Below are 26,105 nucleotides of genomic sequence, written 5' to 3' on the forward strand. Positions count from 1 at the left end.
TTTGTTTTACAAAAATATTTAGATTTTCATTATCGTGAGAACGATGGCTTCCATTTTCGCATTGTAACTTTTCAGGACTAGAAAGCCTGCAGTTTCTATTAGCTGTCACTGGAAGACGGTTTCTAGACTGCCCACAGCCCTCCTTTAAGAGGTCCTTTTTACAGTCATACCTTTTATTTAAGCAACGGGCACCGATTGTGATTTCAAATGACGTTTCGAATCTCATTCAACTACCCTAAACATACTCTTTCTCCTGCCCTGTTCAGTACGCTATCTAGCATGCAACTTCTATTAAAGTAGTGCAATATTGAAAACCCCCGACCTCACTCCAAACCAAGAGATTTCACAAAAAACCTGCCTATAAACTTTCCAAAACCTTGCCCGCATAGAAACGTATGTCTTCACTGACTTCAATGGGCTTTGATCCTGTGCCTAGCTGGCAATGGCAGAGCTATGTCTTCGCCATGTCGGTATTTTGCGCATGACACCTGAGAGCAAGCCAACACCTGGCTTGTGTTTAGCCAGACCTAAATATAGACTCACCTCCAAAATGCAAGCCACCTGGTACTGGGTCAGAGTTCTGCCCACAGGCATCCATTTTGATGGCTGCTGTGAAAGGGCAGAGTAATACTGAAATATGGTAATAATGCTATTAATAATAATACTGTTGCATACTTGACATGTTATCCGTTAACGGCCTCCGTATTTGGTGGTCCATCTGTGCCTGCAAGTATACAGTATGTTCTGAAGACAGACGGCACGCACGCACGCACGCACGCACACGCACACACAGTACTGTATGCAAACATCTCAACCCGTCTCTCTTATAGATTAAGTAGGAAAGAAAATACACAACCTCATTTGCCCGTGAGTGAAGTTTAATCGCCTTGTAATGGTTTTACGACTCAGGCCTGTGTTATTGATGGATTTGGGTGGCCCCGAGTACACATGAAATGTCTGTGTTTGGTTTTCGCTAATGGCTCGCTTGGCGTGACATGGTCACAGGTGTCGGTCGGGGCAGCAGAGACTTTTGGTAAACGTTTGGCACGGTGGAGTAAGCACAGTTTGGAGGCCTATACCTGGAATAGCTCTGCCTTTCTAAAATAGCACCGGGGCAGGGCGTTCACTGGCCCCTGCTTGATGCTGACACACGTGAACTGATGAATTACAAGTTGACTGGAAATTATGAAGGCTTAAGAGAAAATAAGAGCAATTTTCAAGTAATTGCCACCGAGCCGCCGTCGGGCCTTTTCTTTTTTTGAGGGCAAAAGGCTCTTGCGTGTTGGGGAGTGTGCAGCAGCAGGGCAGTGGGAGGCAGGTATTTTTAGAAAGCAGCTCCTCTGTTCCACTGGCATGGCAGTCAAGCACAACATACCTTCTTGTGTTGTGCTTTCCTCCTCAGGACAAGTACCCCCTCCTCCCCTCGCCCACCCCCATGTTCTATGTGCACTGGGCAGACTGCCAGGGTCCTGGCTCCACCATGGGTCACTGAGCCGGAGCTTTTTATAGCAGCTGCTTTTTGCTGACTTGAAAAACCTAGAGCATCAACTCTATCAGATGGGAACTTTGTACTGTAGCCTACACCAAACCTCCCCCCTCCGCCACACACACATACAGTCACACGCACGCACGCACGCACGCACAGTCACACATGTTCATATAACAAGGGAGGATTTTGTTGCTGTCTGGCAGAAACCTCCTACCTCCTACCTTTTTGTGTTGTTTTATACATTAACGGCCCACTTGATCATACTACAGTGTCACACAAAAGTATTAAAAGTAGCAGATCTAGCTTGTTTAGATCTGCTACTTTTGATGCATTTGAATTTGAATTCTGTACTGTCTGTTAGTGAGAGGTTAGTGAACTGTCTGGGAATCTTTGACACCCATGGGTTCTCCAGCTAGACACCCTGTGGTGGGTGCCGCATGACTGCATGGCTATTGATCTACTGAACTCTATGGTTGTGATAGAGATCCATCCATCTTCAACCGCTAGTCGGGTCGCGGGGGCAACAACTCCATCAGAGTGCTCCAGAGTAGACTTCCCTCTCAGGAGCAACATTAGTGACTTCCTCCTGGGGGATCCCGAGACATTCCAAGGCCAGTGAGTCGATGTATTTCCTCCAAAATACTGCCCCGGGGTCTCCTCCCAGTGGGACGTGCCTCGAGGACCTCCCTCGGCCGAGAGGCATCCTAACCAGATGCCCGAACCACCTAAGCTGGCTTCTTTCCAGGCGAAGAAGCAGCGACTCTACTCCGAGTCTCTCTCGGGTGACTGAACTTCTCACCCTATCATTAAGGGAGATGCCAGCCACACGTTGAAGAACGCTTGTATTCGCAACCTTATTCTTTCGGTCATGACCCACAGTCCCACACTTCATGACCAGAGAGTAGGAACGAAGATTGCTCGGAAGACTGAGAGCTTTGCCTTCTGGCTCAACTCTCTTTTTGTCACAACAGTGCGGTACAGCGACTGCAATACCGCCCCCGCCTCCGATTCTTCGCCTGATCTCCTTCTCCGTCCTCCCCTCACTCGTGAACAACACCCCAAGATACTTAAACTCCTTCACCTGGGGTAATGCCTCATTCCCTACCTGGACTGCACAATCAACCGGTTTCCTGCTGAGAACCATGGCCTCAGATTTAGAGACGCTGTGACAGAGATGCCTGGAGAAAGACCTTTAGGCATAGAACCAAATGGCTTATTGTAGGTTGAGTTAATTATAATTCCTTTTGTCTCATTCAGAGACAGAACGTCTGGAGGGGTTCCAAGGAGACCACTGACCACGCCTCTCTCTGCATGTATACTATAGTATATAATGGGACAACTTGAATGTTAGTTGTGTGTGTCACTCCTAGAGAGGCCGAAAGGCTATTTGGTGCATATCCTTGGTCCGACGTCCTAACAGTCCGACAACCTACCCCAAACCTTGGGTTAACCGGCCACATATGTCAGATCCACGGGTGAGTCTTAAGCCCAAACCACACCAAAGCGTCGAGATGGGACGAGACGGTTTTTAAGGTCAACCACACCAATGCAATTCATTGAGTTGCAATAAGTTGGATTGGTGTGGTTAACCTTACAACGGTTTTGTCCCAAGGAGTCCCTACCGGTGTGGTTAATTGGGCTTAAACCGGCCTGCATGTATGTCGCACTATGGGTATGTCGGACTATTGGTATGTCGGACTAACTGTTGGGGCTGGTCAGATGCTATGGCTGCTATCTCTGGGCAAAATCAGGAACATCTCTGACTGACCTTCAAAATGTATTCGCACAAGACCTAGATTACCTATACATTATTGTGTATTTCAGAACCCTTTTTTATATACTTCAGAACCCGACAGTGACGATTTATAGTATGAAAGTAAAGTTAATTCATGATTTCCAAGGACATGAAGTAAAACACACCACATTGTAGCCACTTTCACTAAATTACTGTTTTGGAAGTAGGCACTGTGCATAAGTCTTTAACTCTTGTTGAGGGAAATCATCATTTGGGTGAAGAGAGAAGACGATTCAACGGGCTATCAAAATATTATGAAAATTATGCTCCTCGTGCAGACACATGTGCTCTCTCTCTACTGCGTTTGTTGTATGTGTGTGGTAGTTGGGAAGCATTCGGAAGCTGTTCAAAGTGGTGCTAAAAATGATTATACTAACATTGATAGTAATTGTTTTGGTTGGCTGAAAGGGTCTTTCTGTGTGGAGTTTGTATGTTCTACCCATGTCCACTAGGGTAGGTACCCTCACAAAAAACATACTGCCTCGCCCTGGTCAGCCGGGCACCTGATGATGGGGAATTAAGGAACTGGTTGGAATAACGTATTCCTTCCACGTGTCCTATCGGGGAAACTCCCCCCTGTCAGGTGATAAGAAGCTGCCTGCTAACTCCTCATGCATTGAAGGAAGCATGAGCTCAGTTTGGCACAGAGGGGGATCCTCCTCCGTGCACGCACTTATTAGTTGTATAAAGTTACTAGTAACTATAAAGTTGTCAAATAAATGTAGCGGAGTAAAAGTACAATATTTGGATCTGAGATGTAGTGGAGTAGAAGTCAAAGTATTGGAAATTGGAAATACTCAAGTAAAGTACAATACCTCAACATTTTACTTAAGTGCAGTACTTAAGTAGCCTACATGTACTTCCACCACTGTTTCGGCACCAACAAACACCGTCAACCATGTGTAGGCTGCCCAAGGACTTTCCAGCCTATTGTCAGGACCTTTTTTTAACAACTGTTTACCCAGCGATGGTTTGCAAGGCCACATGATCCTAGCAGCAACATCCTAGATTCACATTCACACAGTCTAGCGCTAGTGTTTCTCAAACAGTGGGTCTCGGGACGCATTTTTGTGTCATGGGCCCATTTTTATGGGTTGCAAGTAAGTATGCCTTTTCATTCTTTTTCTACAAAACGGAGCAGGGGTGAAAAAAAAGTCAACTCTTTTGAAAAAACTCCATTTGAAAACATTACAGTTACTTTGTAGATTTTACAAAACATACACTAACCCCTTCAGTCCTATATAATTATATTCCGGCCATTTGAAAATAGCCGTGAGCTTGTAGATCTGCTCTTTCCAAAATATTTTTTATAGATTTGAATCCTTGAAAATGGGACCTTCTGTATAATTTGTACAGAAGTACAGTAATTGTAATTTAAGTACATTTTGATGCCAATAGGCCTACTTTTACTCAAGTACATTTAGAATTCCGGATATTGTAGTGCATCTACATTGATACTTCTACTTGAGTAAAACATTTGAATAGCCTACATTTCCCACCACTGATGCTGAGTGCATGCTGTGCCGAGACTCATTCTGTCTGATGCCGCATGCAGCGCCATGATGAGGGCCGTTTTCCCCTGAGCTGCAGCTGTCATGATGGCCGAGAGGCGACAGCAGCTGTCAGGCAAGAGATTAGCTCGCAATCAGCGATGATGCCGCGCCGCGCTCCATCGTGGAGGCGGTGCACACACACACACACACACACACACACACACACACACACACACACACACACACACACACACACACACACACACACACACACACACACACAGAAGTATGTGTACGGAAACGCAGATTGCACACATTATTCTATCCATCCCATCGCATGAGAAGCACAGTTGTTTTATATTATATCATATTCAGTGGTGTAATGGTGATGGTGAACGTCACACACGCACATGCACTCACTCGTATGCATGTGTGCCTACATGTGTGCATGCACTGCGGACAGAACAGCTGATATAGCCTAAGCCTACAGTATATTGTTTAGTGTATGAGTTTTAGACACACAAACACAAAAGTAGACTTAAAATAATAGACAAACTTCTTTACTGCGCTGAAACTAAAAAGTTGGCTTTGGACGAAGCTCTTTGATGGAGGAGAAGGCATTCTTGTTGCGTGCAGAACAACCAAGGTTAATTAAAAGAGGTTAGGAAGCGAAGACCGTACGATGGACTCCATGTTGCTCCCTGGAAGGAAAGAAACATGCGCAATGGACTATATGCAGCCAACACTTCCGCGTTCAGCTTCCTTGATCTCAATTGCGCATGTTTCTTTCCTTCCAGGGAGCAACATGGAGTCCACCGTACGGTCTTCGCTTCCTGTCCTCTTTTAATAGTCCTTGAGAACAGCACAGACGCAGTAGCCTAGTGTACTGGAGCCATACTGCTGTGTTGCTTACCGTGTATGAGTAACGCTCAGGTAACAGTAAACACTAAACAGTTAAGCCTGTTGTTGTCGCCCACCGCCAGTAAACCTAGACCACTGCAGGGTACTTGGTGTGTCTTGGAAAGTCTGGTGACCCGAGGTTATAGGTGCGTCTTCTTTTGAATCTAGGGGGACGTGCTCTGGCATGCATGCGTGGGCACCGTTCCGTATACCTGCGCGTCATATATATTTTTTGTACCACGGCATGGTACTGCGTTCTACGACCATGACACCACTGATCATATTATATATTATTATTGTGGCGACTGATACACAACTCAGGAGCGAGAGTCAAGCTGCCCATTATTCACAAAGGTATTTATTGACAGAAATTTACTTTTCTCTCTTTCTTTCTTGCAGGGGAATGCAGTCAAAGGTGAGCGTTCAACATGAAGTTAATTTCCAAGGTAAGGAGGAGGATCATCGCTGGACCTCGTTGCTGGACGTCATCGGTAAGTATGGATTACATTCACAGAGGATGTGGGTACTGTAGGTACTCCATTTGGTTCCATTATACTGCCAGAGTTAAGGTGGAGTCCTTGAAATGTAAAAGTTCGAGTACCAATGGGTTAAAGGGATTAGTTAAATTAACTGCCACGCCCCTGCAGTGCAGTTTACTGAGGTTAAGTGATATGGCTTCCTTGCATGCCTCTAACATCTCCTCTGTCCCGGGGGCCGGTGTCAGAGCAAGAGGATAGCGTGTCATACAGTAATCACTCTGTCAACCTGCTGGAAGCCGCAAGCCAGTGGTGGAAAAAGCATTCAAATGTTGTACTTAGAAAAAGTATCAATACTGCATTCTAGAAATACATTGCAAGTAAAAGTCCAGAATTCTAAATTTACTTGAGTAAAAAAAGCACAAAGGTATTGGCATCAAAATGTACTTAAAGTAGGCCTACCAAATGTAAAAGTACTCATTATGACTCATTTCAAGTTTTCAAATGTATAAAAATCTTTTGAAAATAACAGATCTACAAGCATCGTGGTACATATTTGTGAGATTGTAGATCGGCTATTTTCAAATGGGGCTGAAATATAATGTATATTTTGTAATAATAATCAAAATCTACAAAGTAACCAGTAACTCAACTTTTCAAATAAATGTAGTAGTGTAAAAGTACAATATTTGGATCTGAGATGTAGTGGAGTACTAATAAAAGTATTGGAAATGGGAAATACGCAAGTAAAGTACAAATACCTCAACATTGTAGGCTACAAAGCAGCACTTGCTTTCCACCACTGCCGCAGGCCACGCAGCACCAGCTGAGTCAGGTTGCAAATCTTCGCTGCCAGAAACCTGTTATCTCCATAATTATTGTAACGTTTTGTGTTTTTTATTCCTCCAAACATTAATGCCATACTTGATCATACTACAGTGTCACTCAAAAGCAAAGTAGCAGATCCGCGGGCTTGAAACGCTTGAGCTTTCAGATCTGCTACTTTTGCTGCCGCCTGAAAAGTAACAGTTTTGGACATATGACGTTTCCACCCGACAGAGATGAAATTGTCAGGTTTAGAGGGGGAAAAGTTTTCTAAGTTGCTTGATTTAGATATTTGTTATTCATTATACTCCCTTCCCTATACAAACTCACACTTTTCAAACTCCATTTGATCCATGATAGATTTGTCGAAAACACCCGTTCTTGGTTCTGGTGACTGATATTGGTCAGGGGTTCTTAAGATCCCCTGACCGATATTGTCCTTCTGTGAGGGGGCCGTGTTTGGCACTTATTCTGTATGGCATAGGCCTATACGAATTTCAACTGTACAAAGTTACACATTACTGAGGGAGATTGATTGCAAGAGATTGGAGAGTATTCACATAATAATAGGCTTTTACTGTTAGCACTGTAAATTGTTGACAGACCATGTCCTTGTGATACAGAAAATAAAGATAAGACTGTTTTACTGCATAGCACAACAATATTACAAATATAAACATACTATAGGAAACTCCCCTCTTCGGCATAACTGCACCTGTACACATACAGTAGGCCTATGTTCGAGAACACTTCAAATTCCCCTTCATTAGTCAAAGTCAAGATTTAAATGAGAGCAATTTACCAATTCAAGACACATGAAAGGGCCTAATACAAATGTATATAGAATATGGACAGATTATGACAACTGGTTCACTTACAGTATGCCTTGCAATGATGTTCTGGGGAATATAAGGCCATTCAACAGAGAACCAGCATATACTATATATATATATATATATATATATATATACTGTATATATATCCTCCGTGAGACTCTGGTGGCGGAGCCATTGCGCTGCTCTTGCACTGCTGGCGTTCCCTGGCCAGATGGCGGCGCTGCTTCTCGGCAGTCTCCTCCGTGAGAGTGTGGAGGTTGCACTGCTGGGGCAGATTGGCGTATGCACGCATCCGCTTGGGTGACGGCAGATTGCTGGGCGAGTGCTGTCGCTTTAGCATGAGATCAACTTTGACCAAAAAATGATGAAAAACAGGTATGGCCAGGGTTCATGGCCATCTATAGCGTGTCTTGCGTGTAGAGTCTTAACCGTTTCCGTACATAGGACGTCGCCACACGTCCTAGGGGTCCCAATCGACGTGTACATCCGACGTGTGAGGACGTCCTAGCGCATCCTCAATGATACGGGGCGAGATAAGAATATTCTGAATTTTTTTATTTGTCAGTTCGCCTTTCGGCTACCGTATGCTACACTTATGCTACACCGTATGCTTACCATTGACTTAGCTGTTAGCGCTGGCGGAAAGGATGACTCGTCTCTCCTAATCCAGGGCGCTCTCCGTGGTGTTGAACGGATCGATATACTGGCGCTTCATTTCTGCTCCTCATCCGTCTCTCCCGCAAAATATGAACGCTTTTTGGATCATATATCGTATAAACTAAAACGATCGCAATGTAAGCTAGCTATGTAAAGTAAACTTTTTTTAGTGGATTGTTTCCGGGTCATGGGTTTCTGAGTAAAAGCGGCCATGTCTTTCCGGCACCCCAGAGCTCCTATTTTGAAGGACTTCCGGCACTGATTGTGTTTTAATGTAAGTAATCAACTGGATAAGTTTCATTGTGATACCTATTAGTTGTTGTTTTTTACCGTATACACCTGTAATGTCTCACCTTACTGATTTGAACGTCAGGGGGCGGTAGAGGCGGTAGGTGGCGTGTGGCGAGTCAGGGGGCGTTAGAGGCGGTAGCTGGCGAGTCAGGGGGGCGGTAGAGGCAGTAGGTGGCGTGTGGTAAGTCAGGGGGCGTTAGAGGTGGTAGGTGGCGAGTCACGGGGCGGTAGAGGCGGTAGGTGGCGAGTGGTGACTGCCAACTAAATCTGCAACATGAGCAGAGAAGAAGAGGTCTTGTTGTTTTAGCTGAAAGTGAAACTATACTCAAGCCCCCGGCTCTGCGGAGCTAGGGCTTGAGTAGCCGTTATCTCGGGCATGGCTACCTGTGCAAAGGTAGATTAATCTCGTTATCTTGGGCATGGCATCCAAACAGTTAAGTAAACATGTTACTTAATCTTCTGGTGCATGATGTGGCATGCATGATTATATAAATTGCTTCATTTGACCTCCTTGGACAAACAAAGCATATCGACAAGTACTGTATTGGCACACAAGGTTTCACAGCGTGACACCGCCGTGAGCTTGTACATCGCGTAGTTGTACCCTTGTACAACACCAATATAAATCAGGCTGCTTATGGCACACATACGCAAAACAGACACAAACACGTGTTTGGTGAAAAGGCCCCCCGCATGTGAGTTGACATAAATTATTTGGCTTTCCTTTGAAGCGGAGTTGAGCAAGCCCTTGTTTATCCCAACATAGACAGCCAGACCCAGCGTCGGGATCCCAGACAGGTCCATTAGGCGTAATCAACAAAGCATGCAGCAGCACAAAACATATATTCCATTAAGTGGGTGGTATGTTTGGAATTACTCGACAATCAAACACACAATTAACATATTTCGTCCGCAAAATGAAAACTGTTACTGTAGGCCTACAAGATTTCCTGGAGTGAAGTCACGGGTAATATAGTCATCTTTCATCTGCCAACGCCTCAGCTAGGTTTTTCAAAAGCGAACTTCAATCCATCCATGTCTGTCTGTCTGTCTGTCTGTCTGTCTGTCTCAAACAGAGCTTAGGAGTACAGTATTAGTTCATCGAACTAATTGATTCAATCATTTTCTTTTCATATCTATCATTTTTTTAATAAAAAAATGGATTAATAATCAATCCCTATTTTGGGCATGTGTTGGGGAAAGGTTTTGTTAGTGAACCGATGGAGGGGAAAGGAACTGGTCAGAATAACGTGCTCCTTCCACGCGCTACGTCCGGCCGGGGAAATTCCCCCCTGTCAGGTGAAAAGAAGCAGCTTGGACTCCTCATGCATAGAAGGAAGCATGAGGTAAGTCCGCCGAGTGTAATGTAGTACATCTCACGTGGAAATATAAGTAATCTATCTCGATGCACCTAAGGTCACCTGTCTACCGTTTCCTACTCCACAAAGTAGTGAAAATAGCAGGTCAATCAAGCTTGTAGATCGCTATAGTTTGTGTCCCGGGGAGACATCGCATTTCTCGTTTGGATCTGGACCTAAACGTTTGGGAACCACTGACCTGACATGTTATTATACATGTGTTTTCAATATGACGTTTGAAGAAGAAGAAACAAAACATACCATTACGTAGGTGGCTCGGGCGTACAATGACAATTGTTTTGTTTTGTTTTGTTTTCAGAGGAGGAAGGGGAAAGTGAAGTGTGTCGTTGAAATGACATCATAAAAGCAAGCCTGACCACAACACTAAGAGGAATCAAACTGTTTTCTTTGCCAGTAAAGTAGTAGAGACTAACAGAGACAACCTTAATGCGTGCCTGTGGGTGCGTGCGTGTACACTGCGTTCACTACAGTATTACCAGCCCTGGGGCCAACAGAACATCAAGCGGTTCCAGGAATTACAAGATGAAACTCGGCCTCCTTGAAACGCCGCTTCCCAATGCCGGGGGTAGGGGACAACTAATAGGGATTGTACCATCTCCAGCTGTTGCAATTAGATGTAAGATGTTACCCTCCGGACACGCGGCCAGACCGTACATTTAGTGCTTAGGAATATGCAGGAATATGCACCAGAGAGAGAGAGAGAGCGTTTACATCTTCGTCAACCCTTTGCTTTCACTTGCTGATCAGTGAGGCTTGAAAAGGGCAATGTTGGACTGAAGTACATTTTAATCATACTGTAGTTAAAGTGCTCCCCCCCCCCTCTTTTTTGAGTACTTTACTTTACCACTACATTTCTAAGTTTATTTTGAATTAACCACTTGCAATTTGTGAAATAGCTGATCTACAAGCTCACAACGTGTCAGCTTATACATTCTGCTATTTGCACTATTATTATACAATTATTATTATTATTATTAGTAGTAGTAGTACAGTAGTATTGATATTGTATTGTACTTTTCAACAGTTCAACAGCGTTTTCTCTTCTTTTCTTTTCTCTTTTTTTTTCTCGAGCTGACCCCTGAAGGCAACGTCGTAATTGAAATGCTTCTCACACATGGCTCGCCTTAATCAGTGTCTCCTTTAAGTTCCTCTTCAGATTCAGCCCGGGAGATCGTTGCTGATGTTGTTGTTTCAAGTATGGGCTTATAGCGGGGGTCATTTGTAAAAGGCCCTGACAGCGGTGGATGGATTACAGAGAACTGCTCAAAGGACCAGGGGATGGAAGAAGGGAAGGAGGTACTGTATAGCGGGAAGGAATGCCGCACTGGCCGCAAGGTGTTTCAGCCTATAGGGGCCAAGAGAGAGAGAGAGAGAGGGTGGATGGGGAGGTGGGGGGGTTAACCGCTAATGTGAGCCATGGTCCTTGAAAGCTGAAGCATGAAGGCGTGCACAAAGAATTTGGAAAACAAAACAAAAAAGGGGCACAAATTGACAGACGGACAGACGTGTGACCCGGGAGTGGCTCTCGGATCAGCTTGCGTGAGCTTCACCTTTTATATTGCTTTGACTTGAACCCTCGGTCCCCGAAGTCCCACACACTGGTCTCATTGAGACCCACTCATGTTTAGGTGTGGCGCAACTATAGCGTGGCAGTCTGCTGGAAACCAAAACCCAAAGCGGGGACGCGACGGGCCCCCGTTTGGTTCAGCAGCCCATGCACCACCAGGGCCCACAGAGGGTCTTCCGTTGACCAGGGAGAGACGCTGAGTGCCGTAAATCATCTTGCATGGGTGTGGCTCACCACTGCACTACACCACACTTGACTGACAGCGGGGGAGGAGGGCGGGAGGGGGTCGCTCTACCCCAGGGTTCCCCAATAGGCGGCCCACGGACCATTTGCGGCCCGCAAAGCGCCCCCTTGTGGCCCCTGGAAGAATTTCCCCCCCCAAAATAGTGAGAGACCACCAGGAACCCCCTCAAGGGCCACTGGTTGACATCTATTGTTCTACAATAGATGTCATCTATTCTAAGCTTAATTAATGGGAAAAAAAATAAAACCCCAATTTTATGTCCCTTGAGGAAAATGAATTGGGGAACCCTGTTCTACCCTCTTCTTCTGACACAGCAACAGCCTGAGTGCCCTTAAAGGTGAATATCACTCATTTTCAACATTGAACTATGTCATCAAACACTTTGACTTCTATTCACGAGTTGTCAGAGTTAATTAATTGTAGAACACTTTCAACTTTGCGAGTTGCCCGAGTTGTGTTTTCATTGTTTAATCCACGTTTTTAAATCAGTTTTAAGTCATACGGGCAATCCACCGGACAGAATGGGATATGAGACGCATTTCGAAAAGGTCCATCGCTCCGGCGTGCAAAGGGTTATGGGAAATTGAGTCCCTATTGTTTACAATGGCGAATCTGCCGGAGGAAGAAGCCGTGCACTGCCGGTCTGTTGTTATACTTTTCTTACTGTAACGCGTTTATATTTCTGACTAATAAAGTATTAATTCAATCAAAAATAATTGTTCCAGCATTGCAGCAGTATCGTACACGTATGGGGATCCAACTTGTGTGCGTTGAGACTTCCAACTCTTCTGTAACTCTCCCAATTTGTGAGCTTGTAGATCTGCTATTTTTAAATGACCGAAATGCATATAGGCCTGTTTACTGTACAGTATGTTTTGTAATAATAATCAAAATCAAAAGTAAATAATTAGTAACTAAAGTTTTCAAATTAATGTATGGAGTAAAAGTACAATATTCTGATCCGAGATGTAGTGGATTAGAAGTAAAAGTATTGGAAATTGGAAATACTCTGGAAAAGACAAATACCTCAAAATTATACTTAAGTAAATGTACTTTTTGTTCCTTTCCAGTTCCTTGCCTGCCAGTGAGGAGCCCCCACCGAGAGGACGTGGAGCTTTTCATCCTACTCCGCCCATTCTCCTGCTGACAGGCTCCACCCCATCCTGTAGGATGCTGCTTCCCTCCTCCCTCGCCCTCCGTAAGCCGGACACACTTTGTAACTCACTCTGGATGGTAAGTAGGCATGCATAGCTACACACACTGTAACACAACTGGAATAATTGCAACATGCAAATGTGACTCACTCTGAATAAGACGTACAGTAGCGTATAAAGTCACAGACAGTACAGTGTAACACATTTATGGTGACGGCTAGCAGATGCAAGCCCCCACAAGTCCCTGAAAGATTGGTGTGAGTGGGTGGGTGGGGTTCCGCAGGGACTGGAGGATGGGTTGGGAGTGGGAACAGAACAGCTGTGTGTTTTCCCGGTTCCCAGGCACACGCACACTCCTTAATGAAGAGAGAGACCGCTGGCAAGGCAGGGTGAAAGCTGCCTGTGTTGTCCCAGGCAGGGTCCCGTGGTGGTGCGGAAATGACCAATGTTCAACTGAGAAAGGAGTCAGCATTGGTTCAACATGAACCAACAAAGCCCTATATTTTATACTTAGGATATTAAAAAATAGAGGATCTACAAGCTTGCATCGTTGACTGTCAGCTTGTAGATCTGCTGTTTTTTGGAAGATGACTTGTATTAATTACTGATAATCTACATCTGCCACTACTAAAGCTGTCAAATAAATGTAGGTAAGTAAAACGTATGTAAGTTAGTAAATACGTACAACATTTGATTCATGTGTAGTGGAGTAGAGGGGCATACATACAGTAGTATAAAAAAATATATATACTTGAGAAATGTAAAAGTATCTTAAAAGTGTACTAAAGTACAGTACTTGAGTAAACGTACTATGGCTATACGAGAGTAAGTGCACTGTGCCAGCTAGCGTCCGTTTAGAGCGGGCCCTTTTGGAACGCTGAGAAAATAAAGTGCCACGACAGAACTTTTATGGAGGGATCAACGAACATGCAGTATGGGTGGAGGAGGAGGAGACTGAGCTCTCTGCCAGGCCCCAAGATTTAAAACAGAGCTCCCAAAGTTTGTTGACTTTCTCGTAAGAAGGCAGCAGTCATGCCAATTCCATTTTTGATTCACATGGCTACTTTGCATGAGAGACGGTATAAGTGTACCATTTAGGTTTTTCTTTTTGCCCTCAGACATTTGTTTTCATTGTAGTGTGTGTGTGTGTGTGTGTGTGTGTGTGTGTGTGTGTGTGTGTGTGTGTGTGTGTGTGTGTGTGTGTGTGTGTGTGTGTGTGTGTGTGTGTGTGTGTGTGTGTGTGTGTGTGTGTGTGTGTGTGTGTGTGTGTGTGTGTGTGTGTGTGATGAATTCCGACTTCACACATACATGTACAATAAAAGTAATTCATTTGCCTGTGTAAAGTACAGTGCGTTAACTGGAGCATGTCCGTGTTGACGTCACTCGTTCATCCCCTGGGTTGCCTATAAGCATTTTCGCCCAACTGTCTCCTCTGCGATATTGTCGGGGAGGTGGCTCAGTCGCTCACATTTGATACAGTCTGTTTTTGGGCAAAAATTTCACTAATTTGGCAGTGGTAACATTAGCATTTTCTCACTGTCAGCTGTTTCTTCATATCCATATTATGAGTGTAACCGGCGGGATCATTTGTTTATTTTTGGAACCCAGTTCTTATTTGACACAAGGTGCTCCGATCAGGTTTTTTGGGACCGATCCCGATCACCGATTGTGATCGACGGGCACATGCAGGTCTAGTGGTATAAAAGATAGTTTTTTTCCAGATCAGGTAAATTGCTGATCACCGAGTCCGAGTCATTTGGAGTGATAATCCTCTGATCGGTGGCCGATCGATCGGAGCACCTCTACGCGATCTGTGAAAAGTCTATGTGAATTGTAAAAGGGGGGGTGTAAATTACGTCAGGTGCTCTATTTATACGGTATAAAGCTGAATTGAAACAGCAGCGTGCATGCACACTATAAGCTACTTCAGGGTGCTGTAACATAACACTGTTGGGTAGTTTTGATTCAAGCAGCGTGCACGTGTCCACACACAATGTCCCCTCACTCAGCAACTCATTCGGGTCTCTCACTTAACTCATGTTTTCTTTTGCGCATCATAACTACCACATTGTTGCTGCCGTAGGGCAAACTGCAGACTTAAGATTATCCAGCAAAAGTAAGTAAAGTATGTATTACCAATGCCGTCTCACAGGCTGTAAAATACTTCAGACTTACTGTATCTTTGGTATCATGGGCCACTGCCATCATGGGGTGTTTCCCCAAAACGTCACCGACTGTCAACAGTCAACAAAGGACGAAGAAACCGCGGAAAATATAACAAAAGTGGCGGCGTGTTTAAATCACAGCAAAGACAGCAGAGCAATGGGTTCATGGTAAATGTGGTCCTAATCTTGGGAGCGCATACAACGTGCCACCCAAGGTGATGCCAAAATAAATAAAATAAACTTTTTGAAGATGTATTTCACCAGGTCATGGGTAACAAAGGGCATCAAAAGTTTACTGGCACAGTAAATTCACATTAATTACAGTATAATGGGAAATGCAATTTACTACAACATTATACAGTAGCACGAATACATCAAACCTAGCATCTACAGCAGGGGTGCCCAAAAGGTAGATTGTGATCTACCAGTAGATCACAAAGGCTGTGCAGGTAGATCACATGACATGCCCCTAAAGAGTATTTCATTTAAATATATTGAAGAAAAAAAACGATAAAAAAAAAAAAAAAACATTTCTTCCCCTCTATTTCCCATTCCATGTGCATTTGTCTTATACTGTACAGAATGTAACACAAACTCTACTATTCCGAAGCCCCCTCAGCAATGGTATAATAATTGATTTGGTGGGTAGATCTTGCCGAGCTGGTCATTTTGAAAGTAGCTCTCAAGTCAAAAAGTGTGGGCACCCCTGATCTACAGTATTGGGGGAGGGGGGGACTAGAAGGGAGAAGAGTCTAGGTTGCCCAGAGCTAGGGCTGGGATATGATATACAGGACAATCACAAACCTTTGCCTCGATTACTATACCAGATCTACAAGCATCGTAGCTATTCGTTCACGCCACCACTGTAACAAATTATAATGCACTTACGGTATAATACAGTAAATACGGTCTATTATTATTCGAACTCGTGTGAACTGAGCAGTGCCTTTCAACACAATGATGATGCCTGATGATGTCAACAACATGATGTCCAATCATATGAGCACATTCCATGCTCAAACGGACAGACGGACAGACGGATGGATGGATGGATGGATGGATGGACGGACGGACACATAGCTGTTCATAGGAGTGGCTGCACCGCTCAAAAATAAGACCTGCTTCTCGATAATTCGACTAACCCACATGAGCCAGATGACGACATTGGTTCTGAATGCTGGTTATATATATATATTTATATTGGGCTAACAGCTCTACTTAATTGGAGCATTCGCCAGGGTGTCGTAGGCAAGCGAGGAACAGACCGTCCTCCTTTACTTGAAGAAGCAATATTGCTATGCGCTCACATGCAAACAGAGACAGATGCCTTATTATGGACAGCAGCAGTTAACCAGTGGTGAAAAGTAACTAAGTACATTTTCGTAAATACTGCACTTTTTGGAGCCACTTTTACTTGACTGGAGTATTTCCAATTTTCAGTACTTTTACTTCTACTCCACTACATCTCAAAGGCAAATATTGAAAACTTTAGTTACTAGTTACTTTGTAGATTTATCTTTATGAGAAGACACATTTATCACGCCAGCCCTTCGACCATATGAAAATAGCAGATCTACAAGCTCACAATGTGTCGCGATGTGACACATTATGAGCTTGTAGATCGGCTATTTTCAAAAGACTTGAAACGGAACATTCTGCATAACGAGTACTTTTACCTTTTGTAGGCTACTTTAAGTACATTTTCATGTCAGTACTTTTAGTCAAGTAAATTTTGAATTCCAGACTTTTACTTGTATGCTGTATTGATACTTTTACTTAAGTAAAACATTTGAGTACTTTATCCACCACTGGCAGTTACAGTACAGCACAGCTGGAATGTTTATAGGTACCCCCCAGTACCACAAGCCACGGGAATACACACACGCACCCACATCCAGACCCACATGCAGCCGTGGAAGAACATGGGAGCATTACGGTCATGATGCAAGGAGCCAAAGACCGCCAGATGACATCAGCCGGGTGTACCACAAGGCACCATAACATGGACCCGTCGCTTTTGTGAACATTGGGGATTTTTAAGGTTTGATTGCTTAGTCTCACTGCATGTCGAAGTTTTTTTAAGAATAGGGGAGTTTGGGGAGTCACACGTAACCGGTTTTAAACAATGGCGTCAGCCGTCAGGATGTGCACATAATCCAGTGCAAATCCTCCCGTCGGACATGCGCGGCTCACTGGGGCCCAATCTGAACCCTGAACGGCTGGGTGGGAGTCCAAACATCTACCAGCTGACATGAAGGCTCATGACGATGCAAACAAACAAACTATGTCATTGTCTTCTTTACATAGGCTATTGTCTAGTGTGGCGGCTCACTGGGACCCACAAGACATTCGTCTCTGTCGGGTGGAAACCTCTAAAACCGTTACTTTTCAAGATTTTAATTCAAATATAGCAAAACTAGCAGATCGACATGCTCAAAACGCAGCGTCGTGCTTCAGTGCTGTACAAAACTGGCTAGCCATGCTTTGATACTCCCACATGCAGGTCACCAACAATACTTCGACACGATGAAGAATAAAATGAATAAAATAAGCAAAGTAACAAAATCCTTGTCCTGGCAACAAAATGTTCCTATATCCAATTGATCCAGCAGTGCTGACGTAACTGAGCATTATTGCCCAACAGCACTGCAAGAAAAGTCAAACAGTGTGTTACTGCCATAAAATTAATTATACTCAATGTTCTTTCATTCTCCTTGGCCATGGACGGATTATATGAAATATGACCATTTATATATTATTGGCATTTGCAGTCAAATGTCAGTCATGTAGTGATTCCATCCTCATTGAACTTAATTAAAACTGTGTGAAACTTGCGGCAATAAAACCGATCATAAGCTGTAATTGTAAAGGAATGACTTTTTTATGTGCCTCAGCATTTTTGCACAGACCAGCAATTTGATAATCTAATACATTTTCTATGAGAATACGGGCCTATTTGTGGATTTTCTGCCAAAACGTTAGTGCACCCCCCAGCCACGACACAAGATTAATTTCTCTTCTTCTGCCAAAAGCCACCAAAGGGAGATTAAACGGACGCTTTTTCAATTTCCTCCCATTTACGTTAACCATTATTGTTTTTTGTTTTTTTTGTTTTTTTTGTGAGAAACTAGCAACTGCTTTTCATTTCAAGATATGAAACTTCTTGCCTCGACATCCAATTTTCTCTCCCTGTTAACAGCTCCCATGATTTTAGGCTTAGCAGTAATAATGGAGTTATGCAGAAGTGCAGTACAGCCATGCTTTAGGGTGAACTATATTGCGGCTCGCCATAAAGTCCTTATACCTCTGTTGTTTCAATAGCCAAGTGGACGCGTGCCTCATAGATATATATATAAACTCTAGATAGCTCACCCGCGCTGTTGGCCAATGGAGAGCGACGTCGTTACGTGGCGGCCATCTTACCTCGGGCCACATAACATTGTGTCTATGGGGCATGTACTCTTAAATGACCATAACTTGCTCAATTTTCAACCGATTTTCAAACGGTTTGGTTTGTTATAAACGTCAGAGACGTCCGCATACTTATATGCTTTTATACGACGTTCATAGATATAAACAAAAATAAGCAGATAAGCGTCCTGAATCATAGCCACATTGACAACGTTTGTAATAAACCAACCCGTTTGTAAATCCGTCAAGATTTGAGCGAGTTATGACTGTTTCTGTTTGAGCTGCCATTGAACATACTGTACTGTAGCCCCGAAGTAAGATGGCTGCCGGGTGAACGACGTCAGAAACTCCGCCTTGAGCCATCTAGAGTTTATATATATCTATGGCGTGCCTCACCAATGTCACCATCCTTGTGAAGCCTAATTTATTTGCTGTCGCATGGCGGTGTCGGGTGCTGAAAATAGCAGACCTACAAGCTCACTATGCGTTGCGGATGTGATGCGTTGTGACCTTGTAGGATGGCTAATTCCAGTGCGCGACACCGCCTCACGTGCGACAGAGTCTAAACCATGCTTTAGTCATAGTGGGAGTTTAATAGTTTATATGTCTGGTCTTCAGTAGTGGACACAGTAACGAAGTATACATTTACTTGAAGATGGAGTCCATGATTGAGTCCATGATGAGTCCTGAACATGCATTGGGCATGCGTTGCTCCGTGCTTGTGGTTAGGTTAGGGTGTGAGGTAGGTTGTCGGTCTAATGACAGTCTACCCTTGGCAGCTACAGCTACAGTGGGAGAACATTAGTACACAGAATAGAATGACACGGCATGGCCTACTGTAACTGACACAAAACAGGCCTCGTTCGGCAGAAATGTGACCCAACAGTCACAGAAACAGTAGGCAGCGATGTCGGATTTACACAACTGAATCAACCATTGCATCTGGCTCCTGCTTCTGCAAAGTCTTGGCTAGGGATTATTCCTACTGCAGAACATCAACTGTAGGCTACTCTTAAATTCAGTGCACTATAATGTACATGCAGTATCGTCTGTGGTGTCAGGTGGAAACCGTGTATGTCCAAATCCATTATTCAGCTAATGGACACACGCACGCATGCATGCACGCAGCCACGCACGCATGGACGCACAACTTGGTCAGGAGTTTTTCTTCATTAACAGCCCTCTTAGGCACCAGAGGCCTGTTAATCCTAAAGTTTAGACAGAACTACCAACAGGTGATAGTCGCCGTGGAGACCAGAAAATGAATGTCCTGTGTTGCCATATCACGTGTACTACATGTTTTGGCAAGCAGCGAACGACTTTGAACAATCACGTCATTGACAGACTACAAAGTCTCCTAAACTGTGCAGGCTTTCAGTGTCGTTCGCCCGGCGGCCTTGCAGTATCATTGAGGCCTGCGGGCATGCTGGTACCCCCATTCACCACGACTTATCTAAATATACTGAGACAACAATTATGCACACCTTATCTACTACACGGTCTTCTAACACTGATTACAGGGCCCGCTTGGGGCCCGCTCTGCTCACGTTGCCCGCCTGTTAAAGCCTGACAGATAGCAAGGGGGGGCTTAAAGAGATTGTTTGTCTTTATTCGCATGAGGGAAACGTTTATTGTGCCTTGTGTTCAATTATGGCCCATATAGAGTCAAGTTTCCATACAGCGTGGACACAATTGTGTGCTTTGCGGACACAGCGGGAGACAGAAACTGCCACAAATGTCTGGCATTAATAAGTGGTGGCGCTCACTTGAAACATGCACGCGTACTGTGTGCACGCACGCACGCACGCACGCACGCACGCACGCACGCACGCACCCATGCACGCACACACACACACACACACACACACCATTTTAAACAGACTCCTATACTAACAATTCTCAGAAAATGCAATCTTGACTATGGCACTACTTCCTGCAACGAAGACAACACCCCCCCCCCCCCCACCCCCAACCCCCCCCTTCCCTCCTGCGCCCCCTGATCCAATGGGATCTAAGGTGATGCTGAGCACGGCCAGGCGACATGCCTCGTAAGTTGGGGAGCCGTTGACAGAATGTTGGCCCAGTGCGATGGCGCTCCACCAGAGCAGTGGTGGGGAAAAGTATACTCATATTTCTATTTTATTTGTACTTACGTAAAAGTATCAATATCATATCAATGTAGAAATTATTATACTCTGTTTTAAGTAAAAGTCTGGAATTCAAAATGTACTGAAAATACCAAAATGTGTTACAAGTTGTCTAATGTACCAAACCCTGCACGACACCCTCGAGTATAGAGCCATGTGCCTGCAAAACAAACCACTGTCACAAAGTGTACAAATTCCTGTACATTTATTGAGCTTGGAGGATAAAACTTGCCTCTGACTCTGATTAGCGTTTTGGCTGTGACCGACTGGGGGACAGGAAACCCATCGGGTGTCCTCCAACAACGGGAGCGTTCAGATCCAGCGTTGATTTTGACAGGATTTATTTTTTTATTTTTTTAGTTATAGTCTTTTGAATAGTTTCCACTTAGGTTTAGTCACATTTTAGTCACCTGGAATGTTTTATTGTTAATTCTAGTTTTAGTCGACTTAATATCATAAGATTTTAGTCGACTAAATCTACAGATGATTTAGTCGACTAAAATGTATTTTGGCAGGCCTTGATGCCGTCGTAATGGCTGATTTTATACATTGCGCTGTGAGCTTGTAGATCTGCTATTCTCAGCATGCAACTGTGTAAAATGACTTGTGTCTTTTACTTATACTGGATCTCTTGTCCACTAGTCCCTTCCTAACATTTTAGTCTAGTTTTTATTTGTTGATGAAATTGTCAATATATTTAGTCTTAGATTTAGTCACCATAGCCTAGTTTTCATTTAGTTTCCATTTAGTTTTCGTCAGTGAAAAAAGGTAGTCGACGAACATTTTTCGTCATGGTATTAGTTGACGAAATCAACACTGTTCAGATCAGATCGCTCCGTCATCATGAGGCAGTAGTCCCTGTTAGCTCTGCACTCTGCTCCCATCATGAGGCAGTAGTCCCTGTTAGCTCTGCACTCTGCTCCCATCATGAGGCAGTAGTCCCTGTTAGCTCTGCACTCTGCTCCCATCATGAGGCAGTAGTCACCCTGTTAGCTCTGCACTCTGCTCCCATCATGAGGCAGTAGTCACCCTGTTAGCTCTGCACTCTGCTCCCATCATGAGGCAGTAGTCACCCTGTTAGCTCTGCACTCTGCTCCCATCATGAGGCAGTAGTCACCCCTGTTAGCTCTGCACTCTGCTCCCATCATGAGGCAGTAGTCACCCTGTTAGCTCTGCACTCTGCTCCCATCATGAGGCAGTAGTCACCCTGTTAGCTCTGCACTCTGCTCCCATCATGAGGCAGTAGTCACCCCTGTTAGCTCTGCACTCTGCTCCCATCATGAGGCAGTAGTCACCCTGTTAGCTCTGCACTCTGCTCCCAATCAGTGGTGGAAAGTATAAACTAAGTACATTTACAGTATTTGATTTGAGTACAATTTTGAGGCTTATAGGTATTTTTACTTGTGTGTTTAACATTTCTTTCATACTTTTACGTCCACTATACATTTCTTGGTAACACTTGCAGATACGGTTCATGAACTAATGATTAACTAATGATTAACTAATACATTAGTTAAGCATTAGTTAATCATTAGTTCATCGCAATTCATCATGAATCATGATGAATTCATCATGATTCATGATGATGATGATTCTGATGATTCATCATGAATCGTCATTAGTTAACCACGATTTGTAGATGATTTATAGATCTAATTTTTCCGCCCAAATCTATGCCCAGGATGAGTGCTCATAGGCGGGTAGGTCTCTCAGTCTCTCTGGAGGTCATTCCTGGTTGTACCCATGGGTCATTTTACTCAATTCTTTGCCCACGATGGGTGCTCAAAGGTTGGTAGGGGTCTGTCCGGAGCTCTCCCTGGTGCTTTATGGATCATTTTTGGACCCCCCCATTTTGCCCAAATCTATACCCAGGATGAGTGCTCATAGACGGGTAGGGTTAGTGAGCAGACTCGGTCTCTCTGGAGGTAATTTTTCTCAATTCTATGCCCACGATGAGTGCTCAAAGGTGGGTAGGGGTCCCTGGTGTTTTATGGATAATTTTTGGACTCACCCATTTTGCCCAAATCTATACCCAGGATGAGTGCTCATAGACGGGTAGGGTTAGTGAGCAGACTCGGTCTCTCTGGAGGTAATTTTTCTCAATTCTATGCCCACGATGAGTGCTCAAAGGTGGGTAGGGGTCCCTGGTGTTTCATGGATCATTTTTGGACTCACCCATTTTGCCCAAATCTATACCCAGGATGAGTGCTCATAGACGGGTAGGGTTAGTGAGCAGACGCGGTCTCTCTGGAGGTAGTTTTTCTCAATTCTATGCCCACGATGAGTGCTCAAAGGTGGGTAGGTCTCCCTTGTAGAGGTCTCCCTTGTAGTTTATGCGTAACTTCTGGACATTATCATCATGAACTACCATTACATTTGACTTACTTACTAGAGTTGGACTCTATTAATGATTAACTATCATTAGTTAATAGTTAGTTAATTGATATTTGCACCCCAAAGTAAAGTGGCAACATTTTCATCATTAACTACCATTACATTGTACTTACTTACTAGAGAGTTGGACTCTATTAATGATTAACTATCATTAGTTAATAGTTAGTTAATTGATATTTGCACCCCAAAGTAAAGTGGCAACATTATCATCATGAACTACCATTACATTGTACTTACTTACTAGAGAGTTGGACTCTATTAATGATTAACTATCATTAGTTAATAGTTAGTTAATTGATATTTGCACCCCAAAGTAAAGTGGCAACATTTTCATCATGAACTACCATTACATTGTACTTGCTTACTAGAGAGTTGGACTCTATTAATGATTAACTATCATTAGTTAATAGTTAGTTAATTGATATTTGCACCCCAAAGTAAAGTGGCAACATTTTCATCATGAACTAGCTGTAGTTAACAGTTAGTTAATGGTTATTTGCACCCCAAAGTAAAGTGACAACATTTTCATCATGAACTAATCATGAACTCATGATTAACTAATCATGAATTCATCATGAACTGGATATATGGACACAAAGTCACATCAATATAAATAATAGTGAATGCAAAACAATACAATACTAACAATACATTACAATCTGAATCCAAATGTACAATTACAAGCCACCTTCAATATTGCCAATTCTTGCCATTTTTTTATTTACAGCAACCCCCCCCCCCCCCCCCCCCCACACACACACACACACACACACACACACACACACACACACACACTCTCTCTCCCCCCACACAGAAACTAAAAAATAAAATAAAAACACTTAACACAAACAAAAATATACCACAAAATAAATAAAGTATTATACAAAATACAAATGTAAAATACAAAAGAACAACAAAAGAAAAGCAAGGAAGTAGGCAGAGGACACAGGCCGAGGGGCAGGCCGACACCAGCCACCCGGGCCAACAGCGGGTGAGCTAGATACAGCCCTGGCACAGACGCCAATGGACTGGCATCCACACATCTGGCCCACCTGCTGCCCGCCAAGGCAAAGCCTTTAACAAAGCCAACAACAGTGCTTATCCAAATCAGCAGCACAATTTTTCCTCTCAACTATAAAACTAAAGTACTTGTTAAGATCATTGCTTATCCAATATGGTTTGACACAACTATGAAACAAAATGACCTGGCTCTTATAAATAAAACACAGTCAACAATGAATAGTAATTGTTACATGGCCACTTATTATTACCAAATAGACATAGAAAAATGACTACAACAGTAATATGAAAAATAACAAACAAAAAGAAAAGCCGGAAAAAATATGAAACCCTTAGTTCCCAAAGTTTGTTTTTGTTCTCGTTGGGGCTCTTTTATCTGAACTGTGACAGTGTTCGATTGGTCTTTGTCCTACCACACAAACCATGGATCTCGCCACCCAGTATGCACTGGGAATCTATCTGGGGAAACGTTGGGTATGGAGACAGTGGAGCCTCACATGCACCTTGGCTCCTCGATGGATGGGAAGGGAACCGCTGTCCTCTTCTCCACGTGAGATGCTCCAAGGGATGAGGATGGGATCTAAAAAACCTGACCTATGATAGATCAGACAAGATCCAAAACCCCACGAATTAGCATAAATTAACACCTTTTTAACTTGCATTAATTAGCTTAATCATGTTCTTTTTATAGTAATCATGTATTTAAAATACATTGAAAACCATTCAAAATAATTCAAAACACTTATTTTCTTTTACAATGTTTAATATTCAATGAACTGTTCCTTTTCCACAAAAATAGAAATAGTATGAAATGCTCCTTTAAGTATCACAATGTAATGAGTTAAATTGCATAAAGTGCACATTCAAAAGGTTTACAGGGTGTTTTGTGCAGTAACTAGGAGGTATTTATGACGCAAATGTGCTTAGTATGTACCCTTAAAATGTACCTTCAGTCACTATAACCCACAATTCTCATGTACATGCATATTGTATTCCTTCAGTAACAAACTGTCTTTCAAAATGTAACATGAACTTAAATACCTAAATGTAACAATAAATCATTGGCAGGATGTATTGTGGCTAAACACCATTTAAGATAACCATCTTTGTTCTACATTGTCTCACTCACCACTTCATGAATGCTGAGACTGCAATGTCACCTGGCTGCTCAGTGATTTGCAACACTCTCACACTGCTCTGCAAAGTTCAAAATGACACAATACACAAATCAGGAGTTGCCTAACAACATTAAGAATGTGAATGATTTGAATTGGAAGATTATGTTTTAGTCTTACCAGGCAGATTGCAAAAGATTGTCTCTCTGTGTTTGTTTACAACAGCACATGAAGAACCAGCCATGTGTTCAATTGAACAGGAAAAGGACGTTTTCCTGCTTAAATACTAACAGGAAGTAGAATCACTGGTAGGCTGGACACAAATGCTTACAGGCTCACTGATTGGCCACTGGCAATCACAGAGCCAGGTAATTTTAATCCTTTAAAACCTGTTAGACACCCTGTTTGTTTTGCATTTTTTCTCTTTCATGTAAATAGCTTGTTTTGTATTTTAAACAGACTTGTGGAGCAACATTTTAGAACTTAAATGTGTGTTATTTCAAAAGCATTTTAGATCGTTTTTAACACTTGTAAATTGGCTGCCTGCTTTCAAGCCTGGGTAGGCTGAATTAAAAAATAGTTAATAGGATACATACGTTCATTTCAGTGATTTTTTTTTTACAGTGAATGAATGCATTTAAGTTATATACAATATATCTAAAATGTTGCTCTACAAGTCTGATTAAAATGCCAAGAAGCTATATACATGAAAGGGAAAACAAACAAACAAACAAACAGGATGTCTAA

The 26,105-nt window shown here is 43.2% G+C and overlaps 1 long non-coding RNA gene across 1 annotated transcript; it reads right to left on the reverse strand.

Moving 5' to 3' along the window:
- Nucleotides 1-24,588: 24,588 nt before the first annotated feature.
- On the reverse strand, nt 24,589-25,599 carry LOC306935748. Its single transcript, XR_013791421.1, has 3 exons — nt 25,539-25,599; nt 25,373-25,440; nt 24,589-24,837 (listed from the first exon to the last, which is right to left on the reverse strand). It is a non-coding gene; the product is annotated as an uncharacterized lncRNA (long non-coding RNA).
- Nucleotides 25,600-26,105: the final 506 nt, after the last annotated feature.

This window comes from Electrona antarctica, assembly GCF_951216825.1.
Source record: "Electrona antarctica genome assembly, chromosome: 13".
Taxonomy (NCBI): Eukaryota; Metazoa; Chordata; class Actinopteri; order Myctophiformes; family Myctophidae; genus Electrona; species Electrona antarctica.